The sequence below is a fragment of the Sminthopsis crassicaudata genome, chromosome 2, assembly GCF_048593235.1.
Source record: "Sminthopsis crassicaudata isolate SCR6 chromosome 2, ASM4859323v1, whole genome shotgun sequence".
Taxonomy (NCBI): Eukaryota; Metazoa; Chordata; class Mammalia; order Dasyuromorphia; family Dasyuridae; genus Sminthopsis; species Sminthopsis crassicaudata.
In genome coordinates this window covers 210,523,738-210,537,268 of record NC_133618.1, presented here as the reverse complement: position 1 = coordinate 210,537,268, position 13,531 = coordinate 210,523,738, and the positions used below count along the sequence as shown (strand labels likewise).

General features: G+C 32.0%; 1 protein-coding gene across 2 annotated transcripts in view; it reads right to left on the bottom strand.

Moving 5' to 3' along the window:
• The window catches only part of RASGRP3 (RAS guanyl releasing protein 3), a 136,666-nt gene extending 124,394 nt beyond the window's left edge, over window positions 1–12,272 (bottom strand). For both annotated transcript variants that reach the window (XM_074288164.1, XM_074288161.1), the window contains exon 1: window positions 12,011–12,272. The gene's annotated coding sequence lies outside the window, so the exon portion shown is untranslated. The remainder of the gene's footprint in view (window positions 1–12,010) is intronic.
• Window positions 12,273–13,531: the final 1,259 nt, after the last annotated feature.

The following is a 13,531-nucleotide window of genomic DNA, read 5'->3' as shown; positions in this document are numbered from 1 at the left end:
ATACTTTGAAGACAGCTGGGAACAAAATGAATCTCATTCAAATTATTTATGTTTCACCAGTCATTTTAATTAATGGAAGCTTAAGCTAAGGTCTAAAATAGATCAATTGCATGGCATAGAGATTGCAGTGCTGAACTGGAAGTCAAAAAGCTCTGGCTTCTAATTCTGCTTCAGACACATTATTGTGTGAACACAGGCAAGTCATTCAATCTCTCTTAGTCTAAATTTCTTCCTAAGCAAAATAAGATTAATAATATCTAATTTTTTGGGTTATTGTGAAGATCAAATGAAAAAAATGGTATGTGGAAAGCTTTTAATTCCACAATGCACTCTTTGAATATTAGCTATTAAATAATAAATAGTTCAGCTAAACTGCTCTGCCTATTGCTTCTCATACGTGACACTCTTATCTGCTTTCTCCCTGCTTTTGAAGGAGCTGAGGTCCATTCCTGGAATATACTCTTTTGTCTTCTGCTTATGAATCTTAGTTTCCTTCAAAACTCAAATCATGTACCACTTCCTACATGATTTTCTTTTGCCCCATTTCCCCCCATACTTCAAAGTTATGCTGAAATATATGTGTGTTCGCATATGTATATGTGTATATATATTCATATATGTATGTGTATATTATGTATATTTGTATTTATCTGCACACATCATTTTCATAAATAGAATATAAATTTCTTGAGGGTAGTGACTATTTCATTTTTTACTTTTGTAACTCTAGTACTTAGCACAGTGCTTGACATGTAGGCACTTAATGAACTTTTGCTGATTAATAGATTCTTTATCTGTAATGTAACTTTTATTGATCTCCATTCAGGTGAAACCAATTTTAGGGTACACATGAGTCTCAAGAAATTCATTTTCAGAACTCCTTTAGTACAATCACTATCCAAACTGTTTATCCAATAAAATAACTTTATAAAACATACTATATATAAATATAATACATATTATATTAAATACGTATTTAATTTAATTTAATTTAAATTTAAATTAATTAAATAAATTTATTAATTTAAATAAATAAATTAAATACAAAAATATTAAATACATATTATACTAATATATAAAAATATAAATATTATATAAATAAAATTAACATTTATCAATATAAAACATATTATAAAATACACCAAATAAATGCCAAAGGAGTAAGGATGCTAAATTCTGGGATCAATCTAAGAATTGCTGAAAAAAAAACCTAACTTCTTATTCTCTGCTCTCCCATTGTTTGCCATCTGACTATATGAGTGCTCCCACAGAGGGAAAAGAATTATTATGGTTTTGTTGGTACATTTTTATCCCTTGAATTAAAAAAAAATAAATTGAGAAATGAAAAAGACAAGATGGAAAAGCAACTTTAGTGACTCTTTGCCCTCCTCCCCCTTACACAAAATTATTAGCACAAAATCCCAAACTGTACCTTTTTCTTATTTCTTTACAATTGCTAATATATTGAATCTCGACCCTATTGTCTTCCAATCATTGGCCATAGCAATTTAGTTCAGTTTTATAAGCATTATTAAGCCAGATACTATACTGGACTTTGGGAATACAAAAAGAAAAATTGAGCCATTTCTTCCCTATAGAATCTATGCTCTAGGTAACATTCTCTAATTGGAATATTTAGGAACAAACGAAAGGGATAGAAAGAACATTCATCAGGAAGACATGTCATTTCAATTTATGAACATAGTTACTGAGTCAGAGACATGGTCAAGGCATTGTGCCCCATAGGCACTAGTGTTCAAAAAATAAAAAGTAAAAAGTTCCTACATTTTGGAAGAATACAACTTAAGCTGAGAGAGAAGTTTGGATTACAAGTAAGAATGAGATAAAGGTGAATGAGAGGCAGATAACATGCCGGAAGATAGATAAGAAAGGGGAGATCTCTTTCTTCAGGGAGATTTAGATAGACTTCACAGAGGAAATGACAGGAGATAAGTCTAGAAGGAAGAGGATTTCTATGGTTAGAAATGTAAAAGGAGGGTATGCTTTTGGAGACTGAAAAGAGCAAATGATTCTGGAGAATGAAGTGAAGAAGAATCAAATAAAAATAATACAGTAGGTTGGAGCCAAATTGCAGAGATAGGGATGCTACCTATTTTATCCTTTCAACTGTGAGAAGTCACTGTAGATTTCAAAAACAGGATAGAGACTTAATCAGACTAAAAGATGATTTCAGAAGCTAGGTGGAGATGGAAGAGAAGAGGCTAGAAACAAGAAGGTAGGAAAAAGGTAAAGAAAAACCTTGAACAGATTTAGCCATGTTTAATTACAAGTGTCTTTGTTATAAGTTTGAACTGTAGTTTTCCATTGAGATTGAACCAATTGGCAATTGTATATAAATAAAACTTTGAATAATATGAATTTATATATATATATATATATATATATATATATATTTATATATATATAAAACTATTTCAAGGAATTCTGCATTCATATTAATCAAGATGTGGCTATAGTTTCATTAGATGAGAGGAAATAGATTTGAGAGCTATTATGATAGTATAATTGACAGGACCCATGGATTTTTAACATGTGATGGTTGGAGAAGAGAGAAAAATTAAAATTAGCAGATTTGGAGAATTAAAAGAAAAAAGAAAATTGATAAGAGGGATGAGATATGTACATGTTGAATCGTGAGATGCCAATGAAATGTTGATAGATGTGCTCAGAAGAGCAGTTAGAAACTAGTAGTCAGAGGAGATTCTAGTGTGGATATATAGACTTGGGAGTCATCTGCATAGAGGTGATATTGGAAAACCTTGAAAGTAGATAAGATTACAGAAGGAGAGAGTGGAAAAAGAGAACAGGGCTAAGGAAAAAGTCTTTGGGAACACTTACATTTAGAAGGCAGGAGAAAGAAAAAGATCAGCAAAGGAGAAAATGAAAAACTGGAAGAGAATTAAGGGAGAACAAAGATATGCATGTATGTGTAATAATGATAGAATGAACTAAGTTCCCAATTGGACTAGAAAACATGGGAGCAAGGGTACAAGTAGAGAGAGTAAGTAGTTTTAGCAAGGCTAAAAATTATAGCTACCAATGGTATTGGATGTTAAGTGACAAAGTATTTACTAAAGAATATGATATATCATATTACAGCTGTAGTCTGGCCTTACTTTCAAAAGCATTAAATTCCCCAACTCATGGTCTTTATTCTTACATCCGCCATTTTCAATCATTGTATTCATGTATAATCAGAATGATTAAATAATAGTTAATTTAAGAGATTTTAAGAGTTCATAGCATATTCAAATTTATAATTGTTTCTAAAATTGACATGAGCATATTTTTGAAATTCTATTTAAACCCTACCCTAATCTTTTTTTTTTTTTTTCTACATCATAGCATTTGTGGCACAAAGGATGCTATTATAAATAAAATCCTTTATAGCAATAACAACAACAGTAATAATAATAATAATAAACCTTAGCTACCTTATCTTCTGAAACTAAAGGAAAGGGAAAGGGGATGAGAGTTTTGTAGTATGAAAGAGAAGTAAGTAGTTTCTAAATGTCACTGCGTCTTTATAGAGATTAAACCTCTTGGTCTTGAGCATTAAATTAGGTGACAACATACATTGAAAGGGTAAGTTCCTCACCAGGAATTCTCTACACTGATGAAATAATAGGTCCACTCATAAAGACATACATTCACAATATATATGCATATATTCATGAATAATGAACATCTGCAATGTGTATATGAATAATTAATGTATTTTCAAAAGTCTTTTTGTAATCCCTCATTATAGTATGGAAGTTGCCTCATATTCTTGAAGGCTTTACCAATGGAATGCAAGTTGAAAAGACTTTGAATGGGGGCATAGAGAATTATCCAAGGACAAGCTTGTATAACTTCAGAGAGGTTCAACACCAAAAGCATGACCAGCAGATAATAAATAATGATGATGTTAATGATGATGATAATATTTGTATAGCATTTTGAAGATTTAAAAAGAACTAGAAGTATCTCAATTTATCCTCACAAAACTCCTAGAATGTAGATACTATTATTCCTGTTTTATAGATGAGGAAATTGTAGCTGAAAGGTTATGGAACTTGCCAGGGTTACACAACTATTAAGTGCCTGAGACTTTATCTGAACTCAGGCCTTCCAGATGCCAGGTCCAGCTTTTTATCCATTGCACAGCTTTCTTGCCCATAATAATTCTTGGAGATCATCTTTCGAAGCCTGAGGAAGTTTCAATGTGTGTTCATAAAGGAATAATCACACTGAAAAAATTATATATCATAATAACAATAGATAGCATTTACATAGCACTTTCACTGATGAGGAAACTGAGGCACAAAGAAGCTAAGTAATTTTTCCAAGTCACACAGTTAGTAAGCATCTGAATCACATTAATTCTAATACCAAATCAGGTACTATCTCTACACTGTGTGTGTATCTTTTGAAGTGTTAACATTCTCTTGTGGCAAAGTATCTAATAGCTAATATGTTGATTCTATTTCTATGAACTACCTGTTCATCCAAGTGAAGAGACACATACATATTTTACCAACACAGCTCTATAATTCCCTTTCTAGCTTAACTCTCACTAATGCAATTTTTAGTTTTAAAAATTTGTCTGGAAGATTGAAAAGCTAAATGAATTGTTGAGGGGTCCCAGAGTTAGTAATGGATTTTAAAACCCAGTTCTCTCTGACTCTTCATTCAATATATCCTACTGCTTCTTAGTGCTTAAGGACTGATATGCATACATGGATATCTGACTATATATATATATATATATATATATATATATATATATATATATATATATATAGTGATTTCTCATTTCATTTTCATTCTAGAATTGCTTCTGGCAAAGGCTGACTAAATTCTAAATTATCCCCCCCACCGAGGCAATTGGGGGTTAAGTGACTTGCCCAGGGTCACACAGCTAGGAAGTGCTAAGTGTCTGAGGTCAGATTTGAACTCAGGTCTTCCTGAGCACCTGGATAGAGCACTAGCTCTATCCACTATGCCACCTAGTTGCTCCCTAAATTCTAAATTCTAGGCCAGCTCTAGGCTACAATGGCTTCAGGATTCTGTTTTAAATATTATAATAGAGAAGCTTTTGGGACATTTTATGATAAATACATTCATCCACAGAATTTTGGAGCTAGAGGAACTTCAGAGATTGATCCATCCTACTACTACAGGGAAAGAAATTAAGGCTCAGAGAGGTTAAGTGATGATCCAAAGTTATACAGATAATTTGTGGTATAATATAGACCCTATGTTCCATATCACACTACAAAGTTGTTAGTTACCCTGAACCCTATGTTTTGGTGAGGGCTCCACATGGCTACCTCTTGCCATTTATATTCTTATTCTGATAACTTGATGTGGGTATTCTCACTTATAGTATATATCACAATCAATTTATAGCCCCTAATTTTGGATAGCCTTTGTTCTTCCATAAATAATAAAAATATTTAATGCTATTTATGTTAAGTAATATTAAATATTAAGTAAAATGTATAAATCTCGCAAAATACTTTAACTATATCATCTCATTTTATTCTCACAACAAACCTTTGGGATAGGTATTATTATTATTCCCATTTTACATATGAGAAAATGAAACAGGTGACATGCCCAGAATCATGCAGCCAAAAAGTGTGGGTAGTCATATCTTACTGATCCCAGTTCATGGGGTCAATGACTACTCTGGTCATTTTCCATGTTGTTTGTGTAAAAGTTAGGATTGTGTAAAAATTAGGATTGTGTAAAATTAGGATTACCAAAAATGCTGGAAATCTTCCTTAAATTCTTTTAACATTGTTTGGATGCCAGTAAAATTCCCAACCTGTCTCTTTCCCTTGCCCTTGCCACATGACTACCTGACAGGAATATATTTCTCTGATATCTCTCAAGAAATTGTTAATTGGAAATATGTTGTAGCTTATTCATGCCCCCCATATGTCTTCTTCACTTATATTATCACTGATATAAAATACTTTATACTAACATTTTGCCTTAGAATCTCTGATCTCTCATTCCTCACCTTCTTTATCCTCTCCATAGTATTTGATGTTGAGTGCCATCATCCCATCCCTTTTCACTTTCTTGAATTTTTTTTCTTCTCTTGCTTTCCATGATACATCATATTATCCTGGTTGGTCTACTAATTCTTGAACTTCTCTTTCGATGTTTTCTATACTACATTGATTTTCACCTTTCCTGCTCCAAATATGGCTACATTTTATGCAAATAACAATAAGAAATTGGAACCCTTTAAAATCTTAATAAATGGTTAATTTCTGAATTTATATTCCTATTGTTAATGTTTATCCTGTACTTCAGTTTTACATTTTTAACTGCCTAAAGGGCATTCTCTCTTAGATGATTACCTGTTATACTCAAATCAAAACTGAACTTATTATTTTTCCTTGAAAGCAATATATCTTCTCATTTTTATTCCTAACTCCAAAGCATAGAATCAATTTTTATTCTTTCATCTTACTCAGCACCCTTAAAAAAAAATAAAAAAATTCCCTGAATAAAATATAGTCATCCAACCTCAGCATAAAGACTTTTCAATGATGGGGAGTTTTCATCTCTGAAGGCAGTTCCATTTTTGATCAGTTCTGGTTGTTAAGAAGGTGTTTTTTTTTTTTTTTTTTTTTGTTGTTGTTGTTGTTGTTGTTGTTGTTGTTTATTTGTTTGTGTTTCTTATGGGTTAAACTGAGATTTACTTTTCTATAAGGTCTATCAGTCTTATTTACTTTTCTTTTGTAGCATCTTCTACATTAATATTTATCTGCACCCTAACACTTCCTAGCTGTGTGACCCTGGGCAAGTCACTTAACCCCAGCCTCAGAAAAAAAAATAAATTAAAAAAAATTTATCTGCACCCTTATTTAAATCCTCATTGCCATAATTTGATAAATGCTCCAACCTCCCAGCTACTCTTGCTACTTATTACCTTATCCTTTCAATTCATTCTGCACACTGCTACCTGACAGGATATTCAAAACAATTCCAAAAGACTTTAATGGAAAATGCTATCCATATGCAGAGAAAGAACTATGGAGTCTGAATGAAAACATACTATTTTCACTTTTTTATTTTTCTTTCTCATAGTGTTTTTTTTTTCCTTTTTTGATTCTTCTTTCACAATATGACTAATATGGAAATATTTAACATGATTGTACATGTATATCCTTTATCAGATTGCTTGCTATCTTGGGATTGGGGAAAGGAAGGGAAAGGAGGGAGAATAATTTGGAACTAAAATTCTTACAAAAATGAATGTTGAAAACTATCTTTACATGTAATTAGAAAAAATAAAATGTTATTAAAGGGAGAGGAGAAATAAAGAACAAAAAAAAAAAAGAAAAAAAAAGAAAAGAAACTTCCACCTTCTTAGTTTTTTCTACCTTTTACTCATCTTTTATTGCACATTGGTTCTGTAATCACACCAATCAACCATGTTTTCTCCTTCTTCTGAACAATTTATAGCACATATTATTAATTATAATCTCTAAGTATACAACCCTGAAGGGGGCAATGAAAGTTGGTATATTCTCAAGCTCAATACTGGACTTAGATTTTAAGATGACTCAACAATTCTTTACTGTTCCTTATGACTGTGAGGCTGCATTGAAAATTGGTGACAACCAGGAAGAGCTACTCACTCATAGGTTATAAAAAGGAAAGGAGAAAGCCCACCACCTCTTCTTTTATATCTCCTCTGAGCATCAACAGGATATGGAATTGATACGGAGCTCTCAAAAATTAAGTCAAATGAGGCAAGCTTTGGCAAGTCCTTATAGGTTGAGAAGCTCTAAGTCCAAGGCCTGCAATGAATCATTTGTTCTCTAAGGACCAGCCTCATTAAAATGAGAGACAATAAACTAACAGAGATCACTATGATGGATTTTTAAAAATCACAACATTAAAATATGGATTCTCAAAGGAAAATTAATGCATTTTTGTATCATTAACATTTAATACAATGCTTAGTAATGGTAAATGCTTAACAAATCAAAACAAAAATAATAAAAATATAACAAATATAACAAAAATAGCTGTGTTTGGAAGATTGGTCACTAAGAGTTGTAAAAGTTCTCTAAGAAGCATCTCTTTAAATAGAATGACTAATCTAAGGGAGTCACACATCGTTGTAGCACTGAAGAAAGACAGATGCAGATGAACTATTTTCTGAATGAAAACTAGATGAAAAACTCATTGAGGAAAGGGACTTATGGTTCTTTTTACCATCTATCCCCTAGGTCTGTAACAATGTCTTGTGATTCAAATTCCATATTATTAAACATCTATTTACTCTGCACTGAATTATAAAAAGGATGATGACGTGCTTTTACCAGTAAACATAAATTATGTGAAGTGAAATATTGAATGATAGTGTCTATGGAGACAGTATAGTATAGGAGGAGTTGGACCACCACACTTGAGAGTCTGAAGATTTAGATTTAAATCACTTCCGTGACACTGATTAAGAGATCTTAAGCAAGTCACTTAACTTCTCGAAGTCACATCCTTAAAATGAAGTGATTAAATGCGGTTTCTCCTATTTTTTACATTCTGCAATTATGTGATATGGCCTAGGGTTACCTAACACTGTCACCACCCTGGAACAGGCCCTCAGACCTTCATGTCTAGAATACTGCAGTAACTTACTGGTTAGCCTCCCTGCCTCTCATGTCCCTCCCTATTTCGATTTATCCTCCACTCATGTCAAATTGATATTTCAAAAGTATAAATTTGATCATGTCATTCCAAGTATCAATCAGTTCCAATGACTTCCTGGCACAGCATCTAGCATGTAGCAAACACTTAACAAATGTTCCCTTTCTTGTCTTCCGGGATCAAATATAAAATACAGTTAGGCTTTTAAAACACTTCCATACCTGACTTCAGATGCTTATTAGTTATGTAGCCCTAGAAAAGTCACTTAATCCTGTTTGTTTCAGTTCTTTATCTGTAAAATGAGACGGAGAAAGAAATGATAAACTTCTCCAGTATCTTTGCCAAGAAAACCCTAAATGGAGTCTAGAAGAGTTGGACATAACTAAACGAACTTTACAACTACAACAAAATACCTGGCCTCTTCCTGCCTTTCCAGTTCTTTTCTCTCCTCTCCCCTCCTTTCATTTCCTCGCATTGAACACTCACATCTCCCTCTTCTAATCATTTTTGCCTGTTTTCTCTTATGCCTGTAACTTTCTTCCTCTTCATCTCTGCTTTCTAACTCCCTTGTTTCCCTGAAGTCTCAACTAAAGTCCCACCTTTTATAGGAAACTTTTTCTAATCCATTTAACTGTAATGTCTTCCTTTGGTTAATTATTTCAAATTAACTGGTATATGCCTTTTTTGTACATAGTTGTTTACATGTTGTTGCCCCACCCTGATTCCCATGACAATGTAGATTCCTGAAGATCAATGACTATCTTTTATCTTTCTTTGTAGCCCCAAGGCTTAACGCAGTGCCTGGCATATAATAGACAATAAATCAATGTTGTTAATTTTTTGACAATATAAAAAACTTCACTAACTAAACCAATCAGTTCCCAGGAAATTTTTCTGTAATATTTATTAGTTTGTAAAACCATGCAGAAGAATCTAGGAATGTCCAGAAAACTGATATTGAATAAGATTGATTACAAAAGGTATTCTGAGAATGTGTTATACATGATATACTTTTATTCATAATTTCAACTATTTTTCCCACATTAAATAATTGCTTTTACCTTATAGGAAGCATTCAAACACATCAAATCCAAAAATTATTTTGAACATCAGTATAATCAGTACCATTGCAAACAAATGTCTGAAACATTAGAATCGGTATACTATAATAAATCACTTTATTTCATATCTCATTTTATGGAAGTATGAATATCAACTCCAAATTACTCTTGGCTCTAAGGTAACATAATAATAGCTTGTTTTGTTTTGTTTTTCCAGAAATGCTAAAACATCACATGACATTTCTTTAGACCCATTTTTGTCTGCTAATTTCCTTTTCCTTTTTCTTCCATATTTTGTTATAAACTAAGTAATATTTTCATCCTCTCTAATAAAGTAAAATGTTGAAAATTTGTCACAACTTCTAAGGAAATAACTATGGTAGCCTACAAAGGGAAAAAAAAAATTATTGCTTTACTATTTCCAAAGAAATAGAATTGTCACAATTTCAAGAGTTACAAAGAAACTAGAAGCTCTCCTGAAAATTTCATGCATTCATTTATCTGTTAATGTATTGTATCCCCATCCCCACCCCCAACAAGAACATAAGTTCCTTGAGAGGAGATTGTTATTCATTTTATTTTCATAGCCCCATGGCTTAGGATATTATTTTGCATGTAGTAGACCAAATGATTTCAGAAACTTTCCCACTAAGACCAAACACAAAGCAAAGGATTTCCATTACCTATGCTATTTTTTTAAAAATGCTTGAAGTATTTGCTATTTATAACAGTAAGACAAGAAAAAGAAATTGAGGGAATAAACATAAAAGGCAAAAATATTCTAGCTCTATGGGGGCTTATTTACAGAATTCCAGAGGTTCAGTGATAAAATTAATCAAAACAATAGCTTCAGGAAAGTAGCAGGAAACAAAATAATTACCAAAGAAATCACAAGCTTTTCCTTATATTATTAATGAAGCCCAGGAGGAAGAAATAGAAAAAGAAGTGCCACTTCACTTAACTGCAACATGCACAAAATATGTGAGTGCAAACCTATGGATATACACAAATAGTACAAAAATAGTACAAAATGCTCTCTCTAGAAATCAAGGAAGACCAATGATTTTTTTTTTTTTTTAAGCCAAAGAAAGATGTGGATATGAAGGATGAACTGAGACAGGGACAGAGGCAGTAACAGTCAATCCCATGTATTGAAAGCAGACTAGCTCAACCCCGTTTTGTGCCTCCCTTAGATTTCCAACTTGGCTGTTTTTAGTGCACCAAATTCTAAATACACCAGTCTCATACCAGGATAAGCCAAAAGAACAATATGCACACATTTCTTTCTCCTCTTCCTTGCATTTATCCAGCATTAAGAAGCTATATTAACAAGAAGCTATCAAGTCCTTATTCATTTGATACATTGGTATCAATCATGTTATTCCAAAGCAGGGAATGTTAATATTATCAGGAGCAGATACGATATATGAGACATTATACAAACTAATATACTTATTTAATATTGAGGAATGTGTAAACAATGTGGAAATGTCCCTTATAGTTTTCTAAGTGCTTGTGGATAACATCTACTGTTCTTGAACTGAACCTACTCTTTCTCTACCTTTCTTCTTCTTCCAAAATATGATCTTTTATTGAAATCACATTTATAGTTCAATTTCAGCAATTGTCACATTTTATTATCTTCTTTTGGAGAGTGTTTGGCATAATTTTTCATATGCTTTTCAAAAATTCTGGTTTCTCTTTATCTCCAGAAGAACATATGAGAAGGGAAAAGGTAACTAGGATAAGCCTACTAATCTACATGAACATTTAATATTTCATAAAATTTAAATTACCAACCAAAACAGCCCATGAGCAAATGCTCATCTGCATCCATCTATTATATAGTCATCTGAACATTTATTTATCCAAATAAAAATTATAATGCTTTAAAAACTTGATGTTTTCAATTCTATGGGGAAAGAGACAAATTTGAGAAAAAACTACTTCAAGAAAGAAATATATTTAATGAGTTATAATATCTACTCTATCACTAGAATCTAAGAGAAAAAAAATTTATACGGATAAAGTTATCTTAGTTAAGGTATCTGGCAAACAACATATATTCATTTTGAAATCTCCTATGGTTAGAATTGAAGTGAACAGAACTGAAGTTATTTCTAAGTCATTTCAATAATTCATACAAGGCAAAGTCTAGTGAAAGAGACTCACTTCCATCCAAGTTCATGTTTTTTTGTTTTGTTTTGTTTTTTGTGACCAGGATACTTAATGCATGCAAAGAAAAAAGAAACTAAGATCATACTTACCTTAATCTGGAAATGTGTCATTTGGTCATTTGGTGTTCTCCCTCAATTTCCCTGCAGTTTTCTTCAGTTCAAGGTTCTTTCTAAAATGTTTAAGTACTTAGAAACTCTTATTCCTTCTCTTTGATTGCTTTTATCACCTCTATTACCTAAATCCCTTTAAGAAATGTGGAAAGAAAAAATGCAATTTGTTTACTCCAAGTTAGTACAGTAAAACTGCTAGCTTTTAAGCTCAATGTATTAAAGATTGTTTGGCTAAATGGCCAGCACACTTCCTCCTATTCTTTCTTAACTTAGTTTTCCTGCCTCCAGCAGAGTGTTTTCCTTCCCTAAGATATAAATAGGCTTGTTATAACCTCAGATGGAGGAAAGAAGGCAGGAAATGAATTTGAATTAAAAAGATCTTGAGTCTTTTAAAAATGGATTATAGAATAAAATTAAGATTTTAATTGAATAATAAATTTAATCAGTTTTCCATATATAATTCAGCTGCAAATATATGTACTTCAGCCCAATTTTTGCTTAACTTTAATAATAAGAAGCAGCCACTTGTCTATAAATTCCAATTTTAAAAGTTTGGAGTTCACATTGAGCATAGTTCACTATCCACATGATTCTTTATGGGAGATGTGTAGAAAAATAAATAATAAAAAATAACTTTAGTTTTGATTCTTTTCACTCTGACTCAAGTAAATAGCCTTCTGAAGTAAAATTTGATTAAAGCATGTTTTCAAAAGCCAAGGCGGGAAGATATTTTAAACAGACTTTTAAAACATGTTTTGCATTTTACATTAAAGTAGAAACACCTACATAAGAGTGAGTTAAATAATCAAGAATTTTGAGACAATATTTTTTGTTGTTGTTTATAGGACTCTAGGGAAGGAAAAGTCCTTTTTAGGAACAATGCTGTAAATTACATACACCTTGTATAAAAAAAATGTAATATAAATATAATCTATTATTATAATGATCTTACAGGATCAAAAAGTTTACGTACCCATAATGTCAGGAGGAAGAGAAAGAGGAAGAAGAAGATGTCAAAAAGAAGGAGAAAAAGGAAAGAAAACCACAAGGAGAGAAAGAAGAAGCAAAGGAAAAGAACTATTATGTTAAGAGTAATAGTAATAATTGTCCATCTACTTTTGGGATGCCATTCAAGTATGGAGGAAAATTCATCTGAAATGGAAAGAGTTTATTGGGGTTGAGATACTAGTGGCTTTTAAGATGACTCAAAATATCTGTTAGATCTAGGGATCTAAAAAATACACCAAAGTTGTCAAATGGTTCTGTGGCTTCATTTGTGTGGATACCCTTTTACTGATTCAGATCATAATCTACAATGTCTGCTTATAAAGTGTGAATACATGGTTGGCTTTGCGTTTGGTTTCCCAGTACTTGGCATAAAGTAGGTTCTTAATAAATCTCAAGTTCTGAAGGATTTTCTTAAGTTGTCTTGGCATTGCATGGCAATGCATGGGATGCCTATAGATTATTATTCACCTTCCTTATATGACTACTCATTTT